Source organism: Balaenoptera musculus, chromosome 2 (assembly GCF_009873245.2).
Source record: "Balaenoptera musculus isolate JJ_BM4_2016_0621 chromosome 2, mBalMus1.pri.v3, whole genome shotgun sequence".
Classification (NCBI taxonomy): Eukaryota; Metazoa; Chordata; class Mammalia; order Artiodactyla; family Balaenopteridae; genus Balaenoptera; species Balaenoptera musculus.
Window position 1 is genome coordinate 63,046,622 of NC_045786.1, and position 18,120 is coordinate 63,064,741.

Genomic DNA, 18,120 nt, shown 5'->3' on the forward strand with positions numbered 1-18,120 from the left:
GAAAATACCAAACACAACTTTAAAAAAAGAATCACTAAATTAAACCTAAGAACAATACAATAAAATTGCCAAGAACGACAGCATTTCTGTCTACTCCGTAGACCTTTAAGCGACTGTCTCCTAACAAATATTCTGCCTGTGCCAGTGATGTGTGATTTAAGAGAGGAAATACTTAGGGGCTTAAGAGACCTTTGCAGGGAGCCTGGAAGCTCGCTGCAAGTTTGAAGACATCTGCATTCCCTGGAATCTAGGTTCATTTCTCTCTGGGAACCACCAGGATGTAGAGTCCATAAACTGTGATTTTAGCAGGTCTCTGAAGTAGGCAATGAATCAGAACAAAATGAAACTCAGTGCAAGTAGGTAGCAATTTATCGCGGCTTTGTCCCCAGTATATGTGGACAAATTCAGGCATCTGCAGTGGCGTAGTGATGGATCAGTGAAAACACTTTAATAATGGATAATGTGTCCAGGAGCAGAATGTAGCCGAACAGGGTTGGTTCGCATTTCCTCGGCTCAGTGACTATTTCCTGGGTGTCTGCATTGTGCCTGGTGTTAGGAGCTTCTAGACAAATGAGATGCAGTCCCGTGCCCCAGGGGCTCCAGGGAATGCGGAGGGTACTGAGTCTGTGGTGAGATGTCAAGGCAGAGCTGTGGTCTATTATCAGATCTCCTCACTGGCTTTCACTGAGGACCATGGTTTTCTACTGCACTTATGGGACCAGTGAGATTTCTCTGCTTCTCAAAAATCCCAACCGATTCTGACTTTTCAGCATGATTTAGGATATAGACTTCTGTGTCTGGGTCCTGCTTCCTCCCAGTTGGAACATTCTGTCCATGGATTGTGATAACAGTAGCCAGTTATTTCTAACTCATTGCTTGGGAAAATTAAAAACATTTTAATGCATAAAATCTTTGCATGGAGTCCCTTCTGCATTGTAAATCTTATAACCAACTCTTGACCTCATAGTTTGAATAAATGTAACCATGGGCAATTTTCAACCACCATCTGCCCGGATGGCTCTGAGCCCAGGCCTGACTTTATCCAATTCTATATCCTCCACTGCCTTCTGCATATTTCCATCTGCAAGTCTTACCAACATTTGAACTCTAAAACATCTACAATTAAATTCAAATCTAGTGGTTATGAACGTTAGTTTTAACATTAGACTGCTTGGAGTCAAATTCTGGCTGTACGACACACCAGCTATGCGTCCTTGGGCAAGTAACTTAATTTCTATGTGCCTCATGTTCCCATATATAAAATCTGATCATTGATGGTACCTATCCCTTAGGGCTGTCATGAGAATTAAATGAGATATTGCATGTAAAACACTTAATGTGGTGTCTGATGCATACTATGAGCTCAGTAAACATTCACTTTTTTTTTTTTTTTTTTTTTTTTACTATTCATTGCAAAATTGATGTCTATATTTCTGTCACTGGTACCAACCATTCTTCTCTACATGGGGCAGGGAGTGCTAAAGATAGGAGGGTCCAGGATTACTGTGGCGGTGGGAGCTTCATTTGCACTCTTGGATGGCCCCTTTCACGTATGGAGAGGGAGGGCAGGGGAGGGTGGGAAAGGCAGTTCTTCAGGGTATAAAGCAGGAGGGGCTCAAATCTCATCCCCACCCTCCTCCTGTGCTCATGGCAGACATCACTAATCATTCTCAGCACTCTTCCAGGCATCCTACTCCAGGCAGCCTGAGCATTGCCATCCAATGGATCAGTGTTGTCACAATGGTTGAAACTGATGTGCCACACCTCCTCTTAAAGCGAAAGCTTCTTCTATGGAGAAGAAGGTACCAGAGAAAGAAGAACCCAAGCCACAGGATAGTCCCACAGACTATTCAAGTCAAAGAGGGCTGTGCAAGCTTTCAAGTGGCTTCTGCCAACTGCTGTCAGTCTCTGTGGCTATTCTTATTGCTGGCAGGGGTCTTGGGAAACACACATGGCCCTCAACAGACCACCTGACTCAATTTTTCTTCATTCCATCCTCCTAACCTTCACATTTTCTTTTCTCCCTCATCCCTGTCTCAGTGGATGGGGAGCCTAAGAGCAATACTTTCTAGAGGTGTGTGGATCATTTGTTCTTCAAGATAATCCAGGTAAAACAGGTCCACAGTCAAGTAAGTTTGGGAAAGGCTGTCCCCCAGAAGCTCCCTTTAGGGAACCACAGTATACATAAGCACGCCAAAGGCTTAGAGAAGCACTGCAGGGAAGCCGGTTCAACCCTGTTTGATCCAGTGTTTCCCAGAGGTGTCTGTCTATAGAACCACTTCCCGCACATAATACCTACTGACATTCCAAGATCCAGTATATTCTACAGTGCACGTTTTTGGGAAACATGCTTTAGTGCCGAATTAAAGCTTTCCCTTTCCCTTATTTACCACACATGCAGTGATCTAGTCCTGGCTAATTCTTTCATCAAATGTCTCCTGATTCCACCTCCTCTGCTTTACTCCCACGTCCCCTCCCCCGTCCAGTTCCTCATTTCCTCAGTCCTGGACTAAGGCCAGAGCAGCCGGGGAGGCTAGTGTCTCACCCACCCTCATCATCTTACTCTCCTTGTCAGACTGTCTTCTTAATACATCAGAGTCTGTGTAATGGGTTGAATTGTGTTTCCCCCAACAGACATGTCCAGGTCCTAATCCCCAGAACCTGTGACTGCGGATAATGGAGTTCAGGACATGTTACCCCTAAATATAGCACCTTGGCATATTTTAGGCTAAAGGGATCTGAGAAATGGCAAGTGCAGGAAGGACTCTCTGATCTTCCCTGAGGCAGGTCACAAGACTCTCATGTGAAAGGTGCCCTCCCTATACCTGGAGGAAAGATGCACCTTTATCTTAAAGATGGAGAGACGCCAAGAAGAATCTAAATGAACAGGGCTGCTAAGTTTCCCACAGTTTACTACTCTCAGCTCAGACCCGTTTCTGTCCTATCACATTTTCCCACAACTCTCCATTCGTCACTAAACCTAGTATACAGACACTCAGGTTTAACTGTTTCTTTGGGTCTTCGTTTCATTAAAGGCTGCCGTGTCATGTAAAACTTATATTAAATAAATGTGAATGATTCTCTCTTGTTAATCTGTCTTTTGTTACAGGGATCCCAGCCAAGAACTTAGAAGGAAAAGATATTTTTCCTCCCTTATATGACGTTATTTGGAAAAAGGGTTTTTGCAGATGTAATTCAATTAAGGATCTCAAGATGAAATCATTTTGGATTGTCTGGGTGGGCCCTAAATACAATGACAAGTGTCCTATAAGAGACACACAGAGGAAAGATGCAGAGAGAAGAGGAGAAGGCCATGTGAAAACAGAGGCAGAGATGGGAGTGACGCAGCCACAAGCCAAAGAATCACCAGAAGCTGGAAGAGGGGAGGATTAATTCTCCCCTAGAGCCTTTAAAAGGGGTGCAGCCCTGATGACACCTTGATTTTGGATGTCTGGTCTCCAGAACTGTGAGAGATTAAATTTCTGTTGGTTCAAGCCAAGAAGTGTGTGGTAATTTGTTATAGCAGTCATAGGAAATGAAGAGTCATCACATCTTTATACTCATCTCCAAAAACGAAGCAACCTGAGCCGATTTACCCCAAAGTGTTGACTCCTCTGTTCCCATCACGTGGTCAGATAACAAAGTGTGGTCGTCACGTGGTGGTACTTCCATGTGTGAGGTTGCCGTGCAAGGGAGCCTTCTTGAAGGTTTGGTTGCCCCTGCTCCAGGTTACAGACAGGAGTCTCCTTAAGTTGCTGGCTCTGAAATCTCCAGCTTTGGAACTTACTAGATCTTTCTTTTTACCTCTCAGATTTACCACCACAATGCCTGCTCTCTCACTAAATAGCATTCGAAGAGAGGCATCCATAAACTCTGCCACTCAAACCTTTCGGTTCCACTCAGAGATACACAGTTGTTAAATTATATATTCCAGGAGACACACAGAAAGGAAATAAAGATTCTGGGTTTGCTTGTCCACCAGGTGAATCAAAAGAAAATAAATTGATGTACAGGTTAATAAACTCTTTTAGAATACAGATGAAGGACTGAGATCTATCTAAGAGGCCATCTGCTTACTCATGGCCTTTTGGCAGAGAAGTTCATGGCCCTTCCACAGAAGTTCAGTCATCCTGTGAGTCTAGGTATTTTCAAGTTAGAGAAAGTCAGACATACGATTAAAAATGACTTTGCCAAGACCACGGAGCCTAAGAAAACTGAGATCAGATTATCCACCCATGTGTTTGGATAGGAATAGACGAAAGTCAAAGAAAATATATTTTTTTAAATGATGAAATGGAATCAATTAAATATGATGCCTAAAGAATCTTATTTCATTTATTTAAATGATTTCCTCTTAAAATACCCTGCATATTTATTTTCTTTAAAAAATCATGGAAAACTAAAATACCTTACCAAACAGTATTCATAATCCTATCACTTGTCTTGTGGGGAGGGTGGGGAAGTAGACAGCTTTTTAGGTGTTCATTTAGTGGAATTAAAAGGGGGAAAAAGGGCTTCCCTGGTGGCACAGTGGTTAAGAATCCACCTGCCAATGCAGGGGACATGGGTTCGAGCCTTGGTCTGGGAAGATCCCACATGCCGTGGAGCAACTAAGCCCGTGTGCCACAACTACTGAGCCTGCGCTCTAGAGCCTGTGCGCCACAACTACTGAGCCTGCACTCTAGAGTCTGGGAGCCACAACTACTGAAGCCCGCGTGCCTAGAGCCTGTGCTCCGCAACAAGAGAAGCCACCGCAATGAGAAGCCCGCGCACTGCAACGAAGAGTAGGCCCCGCTCGCTGCAACTAGAGAAAGCCCACATGCAGCAACAAAGACCCAACACAGCCAAAAATAAATAAAAGTTAAAGTAGATAAATTTATTTTAAAAAAGGGGGGGGGGAAGTACTATTTGAGTAGTGTCACTTTTATACTTAGTGGTGGAAGACAAGTAAGTAAAGCAATAATTTATTTCTCTCTATTCATATCAATTTCCCCCCTTCAAACCCATGTTTCCCTCAAGTCCACCCCCTTCAGGTTACTCCCTGATCTTGATAGTTGGTCTGCCGACATTTCGAAATCATTGTGGTCAAGGAACACCTCGGCTGTTCACTCCCAAGACCTCTCTTCCAACTTTGTGTTGCTACACTCACTCATTTTTGGGGGGTTTACAAAGACTTCTCAGGAAGCACTACCCCTCAACCCAGCATACATACGTTCCTCACTTGTACCAGAGTGATTAAGGATTAACCTCTGGTACCAGATCGTCAGGGTTCAAATCTCAGGTCCATCACTCACTGTAACTTTGGGCAAGTTATGTAACCCATTTAGAGCTCAGTTAGTCCATCAGAAAAAGGAGAGCAAGGCTAGTAGCTATATCACAAGATTCTTGTGTTTACTGAAGGAATAATATACAACAAGTGCTCAGCATAGAACTTTAAAACATAGTAAGTACCTAATTTATCATAGTAAGTGATTATTATCTCCAAATGAGAGTCACCGTAAAACATCTCAGAAATGTGTAAATGTGAGCATTCTCCCACCCAAGAGCAGTGGGATAAAAGAAGTCAAGACACTGTCTTGTTTAGATGAAACTGCTCTTCTCCCACAAGCTGCCTAAGAAAGCATTCCCAGGGAGGGGGCCCTGGCTCACCCCACCCACAGGAAGCTGCAGGAAAGAGCATCACTCAGGGCTCCACGCTTCCAGTGTGCACTGGTCAGGAACCTCCTTCTAGAGTCAGTCAGGACGAGTGATATCATGGGGCAAACTTGTTTACCTTCATCACCCCCTCCCAGATCCCCTTTGTTATCTGGGTCTCATCTCCAGACCAGTCTGCCCCGCCCTTAGTTAGGTCACTTTCCAACTCTCTCTGACAGCCCCAAACCTTACCACTCTAACTTCTGAAGTTAAGAATCTGTCATCCCACTTAGTAGTACTCATATCACGTAGTAGCTGCAAGTTTCTTAATTATTCTGTGTCTCAGTTTCCTGTGTAAAATGGGGCTAATAATAGCATCTGTGGGGGGGGGGGGCTTCCCTGGTGGCAGAGTAGTTAAGAATCCGCCTGCTAATGCAGGGGACACGGGTTCGAGCCCTGGTCCGGGAAGATCCCACATGCCACGGAGCAACTAAGCCCGTGCACCACAACTACTGAGCCTGCGCTCTAGAGCCCGTGAGCCACAACTACTGAGCCTACATGCCACAACTACTGAAGCCCGCGCGCCTAGAGCCCGTGCTCTGCAACAAGAGAAGCCACCGCAATGAGAAGCCCGTGCACCGCGACGAAGAGTAGCCCTGGCTCGTGGCAACTAGAGAAAAGCCCGCGCTCAGCAACAAAGACCCAACGCAACCAAAAAAAAAAAAAAAAAAAAAAAAATAGCATCTGGGGTTTAAGATTATTGAGAGGACTAAAGAAGTTATTTCAAGAAAAGTACTCAGAATACCCCTAGACACACAGTCCATGCTCAAGAAAACTAGCTGTTATTACTATGATCTGCCAGCACTGACACTGAAGCAGGCTCCCTATAGCTTCATCTTCTTTTCTCGTTTTTTAAAAAAATTTTATTTATTTATTTTTTGGAACGCTCTGTGCAGCTTGCGGGATCATAGTTCCCCGACCAGGGATCGAACCCATGCCCCCTGCAGCAGAAGTGCGGAGTCCTACCCACTGGACCGCCAGGGAATTCCCTTCATTTTCTTTTCTAAACGTCCCCTTCCCTTTTGCCCACTAACTGGACCTGGCTGGTCCCCGAGGCTCCCTCCTCACAACTCGAGTATCTCAGGGCCTAGATGATGGTAAGTACCCTCTTGCCCTCACCCCCTTGGCAGTTTCCAAAGCCAAGGCTGCATCTTCTTCAAAAACCTCCAGCCCCCTTGAAGTTCATGTTCTTTTAACCATTTCCCCTACTCCCTGTCTTGCTCCTGTACCTGCTATTCTCCACACAGAAACCAGAGGGATCTTTTAAAAACTTAATTCAGATCATATGCCTCTTCTGCTTAGAACCCTTCTGTGGCTTCCTGTTATACCTGGAACAAAACCCAAAGCCTGCCTACATGTCTGACCTTGTATCACTCACCCACAATGGCCACATAGAAAAATGGGCTTTTTTGTTGTTCCTGAAACACAGGGCACTCACTCTCACCCCCGGGCCTTTGCACTTGCTGTTTCCATTGCCCTCAATACCTGCATAATCCTTCATATTATTCAGGTCTGAGTTCAAAGGCCATCTCAGAAAATCCTTCAAAGAGCTCCCAACATAAGCAGTCCCACATTCACTATCACTTTACTCCATCTATTGCTTTTATGGCATTACCAGCATCTGAAACGATCTAGATTCTTTTTTAACTTATTCTTTTCCTATCTTTTCTCTCTAGGATATAAGATGCATATGATCAGAGATCTCTCTTTGAGCCTAGAATAGTGCCTGGCCCATAGTAACCATCAATAAACACTTCACGAAAAAACAGACACAAAACTACAGGGTCCAAAGAAAACAGAGCTCTGGCATTGGAGAGACCCAGGTTTGCATTTGAGCTCTGCCACGTATTGGCTGTGTGATCTTTGACAAGTTATTTACCTCTCCCAAACTCAAATTCCTCAAACTAAAATATGGGGGGGATGGTAGTGGTGCTCCCCACCATCACGGTTATGATGAGGATTAATGAGATTGCGTCTACAGCACCTAACACACTGCTGGGAAAATTCCAAGCACTCAACAAATAGTTGTTATAGTTATTATTATCCAGAGGACAACACAGACCCTAAAGCTTAGTAAGATTAAGGTTAGTTAAACTTGGATCTGTTTCTCTTTTTCAGAGTGGAGCAGAACAGAACCCAGCCAGAAGGAAGTTTCTATCATTCCCACCCAGGTAGGGACTTCCCATTTTGGACAACTGCCTCTCTTTGTCTGAGAAAGAGAGCAGATCATCACATCACCTTCCTGAGACTAATCAATGCCATATTTAAGGTTTTAAAGCTGACAGATGAAGATCCCAAGGTATCATAACTCCTTGTATAAATTAACAAGAGGAACTAAATTTTCCATAGCCTAATTGAATGCACTTAGAATGGAAAAAAAAGAACACATTTTCCTGCAAGGAGTATGGGAAACTTTCAACTTTGTTCTCCTAAGGAAGGGTCTAGTTCATGCAAACAATGCATATATGTTCCCTAGTGCATCCTGCTCTACTGAGAACTCTTGGATCCAACTTCTCCTCTACTTTCCTGTCTGGGGTCTCTGGTTAATTAAAATAAGGAGAGAGGGGTCTGGTCTGTTCTACTCCTCAACGTTCATGGCCAACAGACAAAGCATACATATGTCTATACAGCACTTTCCTCCCTCTGGGGATCCTCCAGTGGCTTTCTAAGCGCTAGCAGGGTCATTTTTTATTTCAAAAGAAGTTGCATCAAGTCTTCTAGGCAATTCCTGTTTTTTTGCCTGCTCAATAAAGGTAACCAGTGCCAAAGAGGGAGCTTTGGGCCCCTCTTCCATGGGCCTGAAGAGAAGCATGATCAAAAATTCTCTTGTTCTTTTAAAGGTGGCTTTGGATGAGGAGGAGGTAAAGCTAGTTTGGTATGGTTACATCAGTGAGGGGCAGGCAGGGGTTTGAGTGGGAAATGGCTCAGTCTTAGGCATCCTGACCTTGAGATGTCAGGGGGACTTCCAAGTAGAGATGTCCAGTGTGCCACTGACCACATTCCTAAGGAATTCTGCTAGAAGGTATCCCTTACACAAGTTACAACTGAGAATGTCCTCTGGCCTGAAATTATTGTAGTTGAAGAATAATTTAAAAAACAAAATCCAAATATCTTCGCATTTTGAATTAGGGAGATTTTTGGGTGAGAAGGTAAAAGGAACATAGGTAGAAAGGGAGAGAAAGGACTAAGGGTAAGAATGAAAGTGAGCTAGGAATATTCACAGCTGCACTATTTATAACAGTCAAGACATGGAAGCAGTGTAAATGTCCACTGACAGATGAATGGATAAAGAAGATGGATAAAGAAGATGGAATACTACTCAGCCATAAAAAAGAATGAAATAATGCCATTTGCAGCAACATGGATGGACCTAGAGATTATCATATTAAGCAAAGTAAGTCAGACAAAGACAAATATCATATGACCTCACTTATTTGTGTAATCTTAAAAAAAATGATACAAATGAACTTATTTACAAAACAGAGATAGACTCACAGACATAGAAAACAAACTTAGAGTTACCAAAGAGGATAGCTGGGAGGGGTGGGGGAGAGAGAAATTAGGAGTTTGGAATTAACATATATACACTACTATATATAAAATAGGTAAGCAACAAGGTCTTACTATATAGCACAGTGAACAATATTCAATATCTTGTAATGCATATAATGGGAAAAAAATCTGAAAAAGAATATATATATGTGTATAACTGAATCACTCTGCTGTACACTTGAAACGAACATAACATTGTAAATTAACTAGACTTCAATTAAGAAAAAAGAAAGTGAGCTAGGACGAACAGAGGTGGAGCAAGAGGAAGAGAAGCAGGAAAGCAGAGGACACACTCAAACACACATGGAAGGGAGAGAGATGGCCTGGGAGAGAGGACATTTTTGCTAGCATTTCCTAAATTAATCATTATTCACAATTCTTTTGGTAATCTTACCTTATATTGGTTTAGCTTTAGCCAATGAAAGCAGTCAACATGCCCTGGGCAAACCTTAGGCAGAGCCATTTAGTACAACTTTCTGGGATGATAGGGCTGCTCTCTGCCTTGTTCAACATGGTAGCCACAGTGGCTACTGTGCATTTAAAATGTGGCTAATTCAACCAAGGAACTGAATTTTAAATTTTATTTAATTTTAATGAATTTCTCAGAGTATGGTGTGTATAACAAAGGGGGTAAAAGTGAAATACATTACACAAATGACTATTTAAAATATTTAATAGCTATGTAGTTTTTTAAGGTATATTAGAAAACTATAACCGGTATGTCCAACTGATGATTTCACAGATACCGTATTGCTTAGAATAAGAAAAAATGAAATAGCATATTTATTTGAAGATGAGTATTAAGTAAATAATAGTACACGAGGTACATGAACATGGCATAAATCGTGAAGGCTAAATGACTAAAGTCTGGGAAATACTAGACTAGACAGTGTCTTCTAAGCATATCATACTAAGATGGGCAGTCAACTTTGATTTGTTCCTGTGGACTCACAGAGCAAGAAAGAAGAGTTGTTTTTCAACTATTGTCATAGAAGAGTAAGATAGAAGAGGAAGGAGTGTGAGACCTCAAAAATCTGCCAAGAAAGCAGAGACTTGGGGGACTTCAAGCCAAGCTCTCTGCTTGTAGAAGCAATTGGGCCACTGGCCACCACTATGCCAGCTCTTGCATTTGCTTGCTGGGTGAATCAGGGCAAAATGGCAATGAAGAGATCCCAGAGATGCCGTGTGGAATAAATAAGGTAGGTCAGACTCTAGGTCAATCCACCTCACTACAAATAACTCAGTTTCATTCCTTTTTATGGTCGAGTAATATTCCATTGTATATATGTGCCACATTTATATATATAATGGATCTTCTTTATCCATTCATCTGTCGATAGACACTTAGGTTGCTTCCATGTCCTGGCTATTGTAAATAGTGCTGCAAGGAACACTGTGGTACATGTCTCTTTTTGAATTATGCTTTTCTCAGGGTATATGCCCAGTAGTGGGATTGCTGGGTCATATGGTAATTCTGTTTTTTAAGGAACCTCCATAATGTTCTCCACAGTGGCTGTATCAATCTACATTCCCACCAACAGTACAAGAGGGTTCCCTTTTCTCCATACCCTCTCCAGCATTTATTCTTTGTAGATTTTTTGATGACGGCCATTCTGACCGGTGTGAGGTGACACCTCATTGTGGTTTTGATTTGCATTTCTCTAATGATTAGTGATGTTGAGCATCCTTTCATGTGTTTGTTGGCCATCTGTATATGTTCTTTGGAGAAATGTCTATTTAGGTCTTGCACCCATTTTTGGATTGGGTTGTTTGTTTTTTGATATTGAGCTTCATGAGCTGCTTGTATATTTTGGAGATTAATCCTTTGTCAGTTGCTTCATTTGCAAATATCTTCTCCCATTCTGAGGGCTGTCTTTTCATCTTGTTTATGGTTTCCTTTGCTGTGCAAAAGCTTTTAAGTTTCATTAGGTCCCATTTGTTTATTTTTGTTTTTATTTCCATTTCTCTAGGAGGTGGGTCAAAAAGGATCTTGCTGTGATTTATGTCATAGAGCGTTCTGCCTATGTTTTCCTCTAAGAGTTTTATAGTGTCTGGCCTTACCTTTAGGTCTTTAATACATTTTGAGTTTATTTTTGTGTATGGTGTTAGGGAGTGTTCTAATTTCATTCTTTTACATGTAGCTGTCCAGTTTTCCCAGGACCTCTTATTGAACAGGCTGTCTTTTCTCCATTGTTTTTCTTGCCTCCTTTATCAAAGATAAGGTGACCATATGTGCATGGGTTTATCTCTGGGCTTCTATCCTGTTCCATTGATCTATATTTCTGTTTTTGTGCTAGTACCATACTGTCTTGATTACTGTAGCTTTATAGTATAGTCTGAAGTCAGGGAGCCTATTCCTCCAGCTCTGTTTTTCTTTCTCAAGATTGCTTTGGCTATTCAGGGTCTTTTGTGTTTCCATACAAATTGTGAAATTTTTTGTTGTAGTTCTGTGAACAATGCCATTGGTAGTTTGATAGGGATTGCATTGAATCTGTAGATTGCTTTGGGTAGTATAGTCATTTTCACAATGTTGATTTTTCCAATCCAAGAACATGGTATATCTCTCCATCTATTTGTATCGTCTTTAATTTCTTTCATCAGTGTCAAGTCAGAAAGAGAAAAACAAATACCATATGCTAACACATATATATGGAATCTAAAAAAGGATGGTTCTGATGAACCTAGGGGCAGGACAGGAATAAAGACGCAGACCTAGAGAATAGACTTGAGGACACAGGGAGGGGTAAGGATACGGTGGGATGAAGTGAGAGAGTAGCCTTGACATATATACACTACCAAATGTAAAATAGATAGCTAGTGGGATGCAGCTGCATAGCACAGGGAGATCAGCTTGGTGCTTTGTGACCACCTAGAGAGGTGGGATACGGAGGGTGGGAGAGAGGCACAAGAGGAAGGGGATATGGGGTATATGTATACATATAGCTGATTCACTTTGTTATACAGCAGAAACTAATACAACATTGTAAAGCAATTATATGCCAATAAAGATGTTAAAAAAAAAAGACTACATATTATATGATTCCATTCCCAGGGAATGGAAATCTATAGAGAATATAGATTTGTGGTTGCTTAGGGCTGGGAGATGGGTAGGTGGGGAGGATAAGGAGATGACAGCTAAGGGTATAGAAGGTTTTTTTTGAGGTGATGAAAATTTTTTTTAAATTGACTGTGGTTATACAGATCTGTGAATACACTAAAAAGCATTGAATAGTATACTTTAATTGGGTGGATTGTATGGTATATGAATTATTTCTCAAGACTACTTTGTAAAAGTCTATTAAAAAATAAATTTTCATTAAAAAAATACAGTAGGGCAGCATAGGCTGCAAACTGTAGAGAACCAAATACAAATGTTACTCAATGTTATTCCTTCCTCACTACCCTTAGCTTCATCTCCTCTCCCAGGACACCACCTGGACCCCATTTCATGGATCACAGATGCGATCTTTATTAAGGAATACTGACCAACACTATGCTTTTGGCTACCCTGTTTCCTGTGGTATGTTGATCAGAGTGTTTCCACTTGGTCTAGAAAACACTTCAGAGGCCAGGATAAGTGGTCCATGATAAAGCCTAGGTCTCTTATATGTGTCTGTTTTGGGTTATTCATGTAGAGTGTGTGTCATCCTGCCGGAAGAGCAACAACCAGGTCATGGCATCTGCTGATCCTCTGAAAAAGCTGCCAGGATTTTGCCAGACTGTGCCCTGAAAAACAGCCAAGGCACAAATTAACACCCACTTTCCGGCAATGGGAACAATTCCTGAAAAAGCCACTTCCGCAAAACCCAAGGCAACCCGGAATAATCCGGGAGCCAAGACACAATTTATTACTTCACAAAGAACATAGAATTCTGATCCAGCAGCAAACTAGCTGCTGGGTTTTTTCCTTTCCCACACTAGCTGCATTTTAAAGGCCTGACACTCTCAATTTACAAGCCCAGCCTTAGAGAGGAATGCTTTAAATAGGCAAAGATTTACAGAATGTCATAGCTGAAGGCAAAGTAAAGATGGGATCCTCCTCAACCCTGTATCTTAGAGATGGGGCCACTGAGGGCCAGGCAGAGTAAGCAAGTGACGTGCCGGATGTAACACACAGCAACAGATGATGATACAGCCAGCCCTGAAACCAAGGTACTCTGACCCCAGGATCACTTCTCCTTCTAACTCTCCCAATTTTTCTACTACATTGAAATATCAATCATATTCTCAAAGTAACATTTTAAAAGAAATATTTTTCATTTCAAACTAGAGGAATCCAAAAGAGGATTCAGGCATTACTTGGGAGATGGAGCTAGACAACATCAAAGGTTAATTTCTAACCCATGAAGAGGTGGTACCTAAGGTGGGGACCAAAGTTACAGTCTATGCATTAGGGTGACAGAGGGTGACTCATTCATTCATTGCTGGTGAATTCTGAGAAGAAAAAATGGGGATATCCTTGGTGGCACAGTCGTTAAGAATCCACCTGCCAATGCAGGGGACACAGGCTCGATCCCTGGTCCAGGAAGATCCCACATGCTGCGTAGCAACTAAGCCTGTGTGCCACAACTACTGAGCCTGCGCTCTAGAGCCTGCGAGCCACAACTACTAAGCTCACGTGCTGCAACTACTGAAGCCTGCGTGCCTCGAGCCTGTGCTCCGCAACAAGAGAAACCACTGCAATCAGAAGCCCGCCCACTGGAACGAAGAGTAGCCCCTGCTCACCGCAACTAGAGAAAGCCCGCGTGCAGTGAAGACCCAACGCAGACAAAAAAATAAAAGAAAAAAAGGACAATATGAATTAAATGTCTTAAAGATGTCCAAACCTTAATTTTGACCCAGAATTTCCACTTCTAGGAACTTTCCCTGAAGAAATAACTAAGAAAGGCAGCAAACATCACTTACAAGATTTTCTCTTGCAGGAGGTTAGTAGGTAGTAGCAAAAAACTGGAAACAACTTTAATATGTAACAGCAAGGCTTGGTTAAACAAATTTGGATATAGCCATCCATGGAATGTTACGTATTCAATAGAAAGGATATCTATTTATATCCTCTAACAGAGAGAAATGTTCATGATATGTTGTTTAAAAAGCACACTGTAAAACAGCACATTTAGTATGATCCTGCTTTTGTTAAGCTGAAGTCTTTTTATTTATTAGCAAACAATAAAAAAAATCTGAGACTATCATTGGACAATAGGCCCTAGGAAGTTTTAATTTTTTCTATTTTTCTATTTTTTGCAATGGAAATGTATTGATTAATTCATGAAGAGTTTTAGATGAGAGTTTAAAAATGAAACACATTTATTATTTACTACTGAAGGTGGATACCAGCAAAAGAATAACCTTAATACTTTCTCTACTGGCAGGTTCCATGAATCAGATGATGATGCTTATCTCTGAGCCAATGTCTTTCAAGCCCTCCTAATTACTCTTGCAGGTGGCCAGATGGAACTGGCTCTTTCCATCACAGGCACCATTATGAGCCTTATGCCTAAGACAGAAATGTGACCTCTGTGACTCCTGTTCTTCCTTCCCCTGGTACAAGGGAGCCTCCCTTCTGCTCTTCCTCACCTTCCTTCTACGCTGAGAGGATGATGTAGCCAAAGGGGCCCTCACTCTGACATCAGTTAGCCTGAGTTCAAGTATTGACTCTGCCATTTATTTGCTGCCCCACTTTAAGCAAGTATCTTCTCTCTGAACCCGACTTTCCTCTTTTGTAAAGGTACAATTTACACATTACAAAATGCACGTCTCTTAGATGTACAGTTCACTGAGTTTTGACAAACATTTACAAATACGACAGATATTTACACTCACGTATCCACCACTTTAATCAAAATATAGAACATTTCCATTACCCCTGAAAGTTCCTTCCTGCCCCGTCTCTAAACTGAAGCGTCTACTTTCCGATTTCCGTTACCACAGTCTAGTCCCACATGTCCTAGAACCACAGAGAATGGAATCTTGCAGATTGTGTCTGGTTTCTTTTGATCAACGTGATGTTTCTGAAATACATCCATGTGGTTGTGAATATCAGTAGTTTGTTTCTTTTTGTTGCTGAATATATCCATTGCAATATATCCATTGCATGAATATACCTCAATTTGTTTATCCATTCACTTACTGATGGATGTTTGGGTTGTTTCCAGTTTGGGGCTGTTATGAATAGAGGTGATATTAACACTCCTATTCAAGTCCTATGTGTGTGCAGGTGTGTGTATGTGTGTGTGTGTGTGTGTGTACACACATTTTGATTTCTCTTTAGTAAATACCTAGGCATGGAATTTGTGGATCAGTTCTCCCAAGTGGCTGTGCCCCTCAGCAACGGATGAAGATTCGTCTTTCATCCTCACCAATACGAGGTATTGCCAGTGAAGTGGTATTCGTGGTAGTGCACGGGAGATTTAACTTGCATGTTCCTAACAACTAAGAATCTTGAGCACCTTCATGTAATTATTGGCCATTCATGTATCATCTTTTGCTAAGTGTCAATTTAAGCCTTTTTCCCATTTTAATAGGTTGTTAGTCTTATTAGGATTGAGTTCTTTATGTATTCTGGATACAAGTCCATTGTCATGTAAAATGGTTTTAAAAGTACGTTCCTACCTACCTCAGACGTTCAAGGTAAAGAGCAAATTAGACAATGCTGTGACAGGCTATAATTAAGGATAGCCTTTCTTAATGGAAGTCACAATTCTTCTCTTTGTAAGGAACAGGATACCTGGAGCTAAAAGCGTTGCGAGGATGGTACATCCTCATGTACAGAGATGGCAGGAAGCTCTTAGCTCTGCCTCACCACCTTGGGAAGCCTCTGGCCGTGTTGGAAGGATGTATACTTTACCCCCGATCCTCTTGATTCTCTGTCTTCCTTCACACTGCTTCCCCATCAGCTTGTGTCACCATTATTATTCCCTAGACTCTGCTTAGATTTTGGATCAATTTATTTGCTCTGATCTCTAATTGCCTTTCTTTTTCCTGAAATACTGGGCTTTGAGCTTCCTGCAACTAAGATTTATGTTTTTATTTTCTTGTGTGACTTGTTGCCTTTCCTGAATCCTGTCCTTAGCCCAGCTTCCTGCCTGCCCTCCTGGCTCTGACTCGTGGTCTTGCTTTTATTCCAAGGGTCAAAAGCTGCTTGTACTCTGGCTTGTTTATGTGGCTTCAGGCCCTCGGTTCTGTCCCGGGTCCAGCTTACTTTATTCCCTGCATATCCGGGTGTGCCCATGGTCTGCTAGACTTGGTTCCTCATTCCTTACCTGAGAAATAATATTGTCAGGATGCTCTGTGTGGTTAGAGGTGGATTGTGTTTCCCAGAATAAAATATTTGCATTCGCTTTAGCATTAAAAGTCTTCAACAACTGACTCCTTATCATCTTTCCCCATCTAGTTTTTGTTGTTTTAAAAATAAATTTTCCAATATGAAAATGTACTTATATTTTTCCCTATTAAATTAAAAGATCAATAGAAAATAATAAGCAGGGATCACAAGAGTTGACAATTCTTTGCTGTTTCAATGACAGATTATTCCTAGATAGAAGAAAGAATCCGGGTTCATGTGATTTTTTTGACTCTTCTATATGTTCGTTCATTCATTCATTCATTCATTATTCAGCATTTACAGATCACCTGCTAGATGTGAGTTGCTGTGCTTGTAGCTGAAAATATAAACAAGACTCATACACAAAACCTTACTCTGAGACGCTCACTGAGTGGTGAGGAAAGCCAACAGGTAAAGAACTTTCCTTCTACAACATGGCAAGCGTTATAATGCAGGTACAAGGTGCTACAGAAGTTCAGGGGAGAAATGGAATACTTATTCCTAGAGGCCATCAGGACTGACAGTGATGGTGATATTTCCCAGAAAAGGTAGTATTCAAGCAGTGCATTGAAGGATAAGTAGAAATATGACAGAAAGACAGGGAAGAGTATCAACAGAAACTTACGTCTCCAAACTTTTAACCTCTCAAGATGCTGAAAAACTCAGTTATAGAGATTACATTAGCTAAAAAGAATGTTTTAAAAAGAGAGAGAGAAAGTGAAAGGCAAGAAATAAAGTATCAACGACTTAACCATAAAAAAAAAGAAACGACACCTAGGTAAGTCATGCCCGGATGGCGAATCTCCCACTGAGGTACTATCTGAGTACCTGGAAAGAAATCAAACAAGCAAGCAATAGATGGTCTCAGTCACAGAGTGCCCTGTACTGTGCCTTCCTAACTCTGGCTGGTTTGACGGTTTGACTAATATCAGCCTGACCTCGTGAAAACAAAGACCAGGCCCATTGTGCTCACTGTTTCTTCCCGAGAGCTGTGCCTGGCACATGGAAGCGCTCAATACTTGCTAAAGAAATGGATGCATGACACCCTGAATGCAAGGCAGCAGAGGGCAGTGTGGCTTCTGCAGGCAAACCATTCACCCTGCCCGTCAAGGCCTTCCACAGCTGGACTTCTATCTTTCCATTTTCAGTCTGTGTCAGCATTTTGATTCTTGCTCTGCATCATTTAAAGCATGACAAATTGAAGGTGATCTTAGAATATTCTGTGCCTGTTTGAGAAAGGACTTTTGGGGAAATTCTTTTATAATAGGAAATTTTTAAAAAGCTTTCCCCTAGGATTGGCTCAAGCCACTTTTACTTACAGAGACTGTTTTGAGGGGAAGACGTCCTGCCTAGGAATCTGACCAAAAAAAAGTATAAATATATTCAGCATCTCGTTGGGCATGAAACGGTTGAACACGATCACCCCTGGTTTCAGTCTGTAACTGTGCCACAGAAGTAACTTCTGTTATTTCCGAAGAAACACCAGTGGAACTTGCTCTTTTCTTGCAAACCTGCATTCCCAGGGCAAACCTACCCGTGGCAAGGGCCTACAT

At 41.8% G+C, this 18,120-nt stretch overlaps 1 protein-coding gene across 2 annotated transcripts in view; it reads right to left on the minus strand.

Moving 5' to 3' along the window:
* THSD4 (thrombospondin type 1 domain containing 4) overlaps positions 1-18,120 on the minus strand; it is a 583,087-nt gene that overhangs the window by 209,865 nt on the left and 355,102 nt on the right. The window lies entirely within an intron of this gene.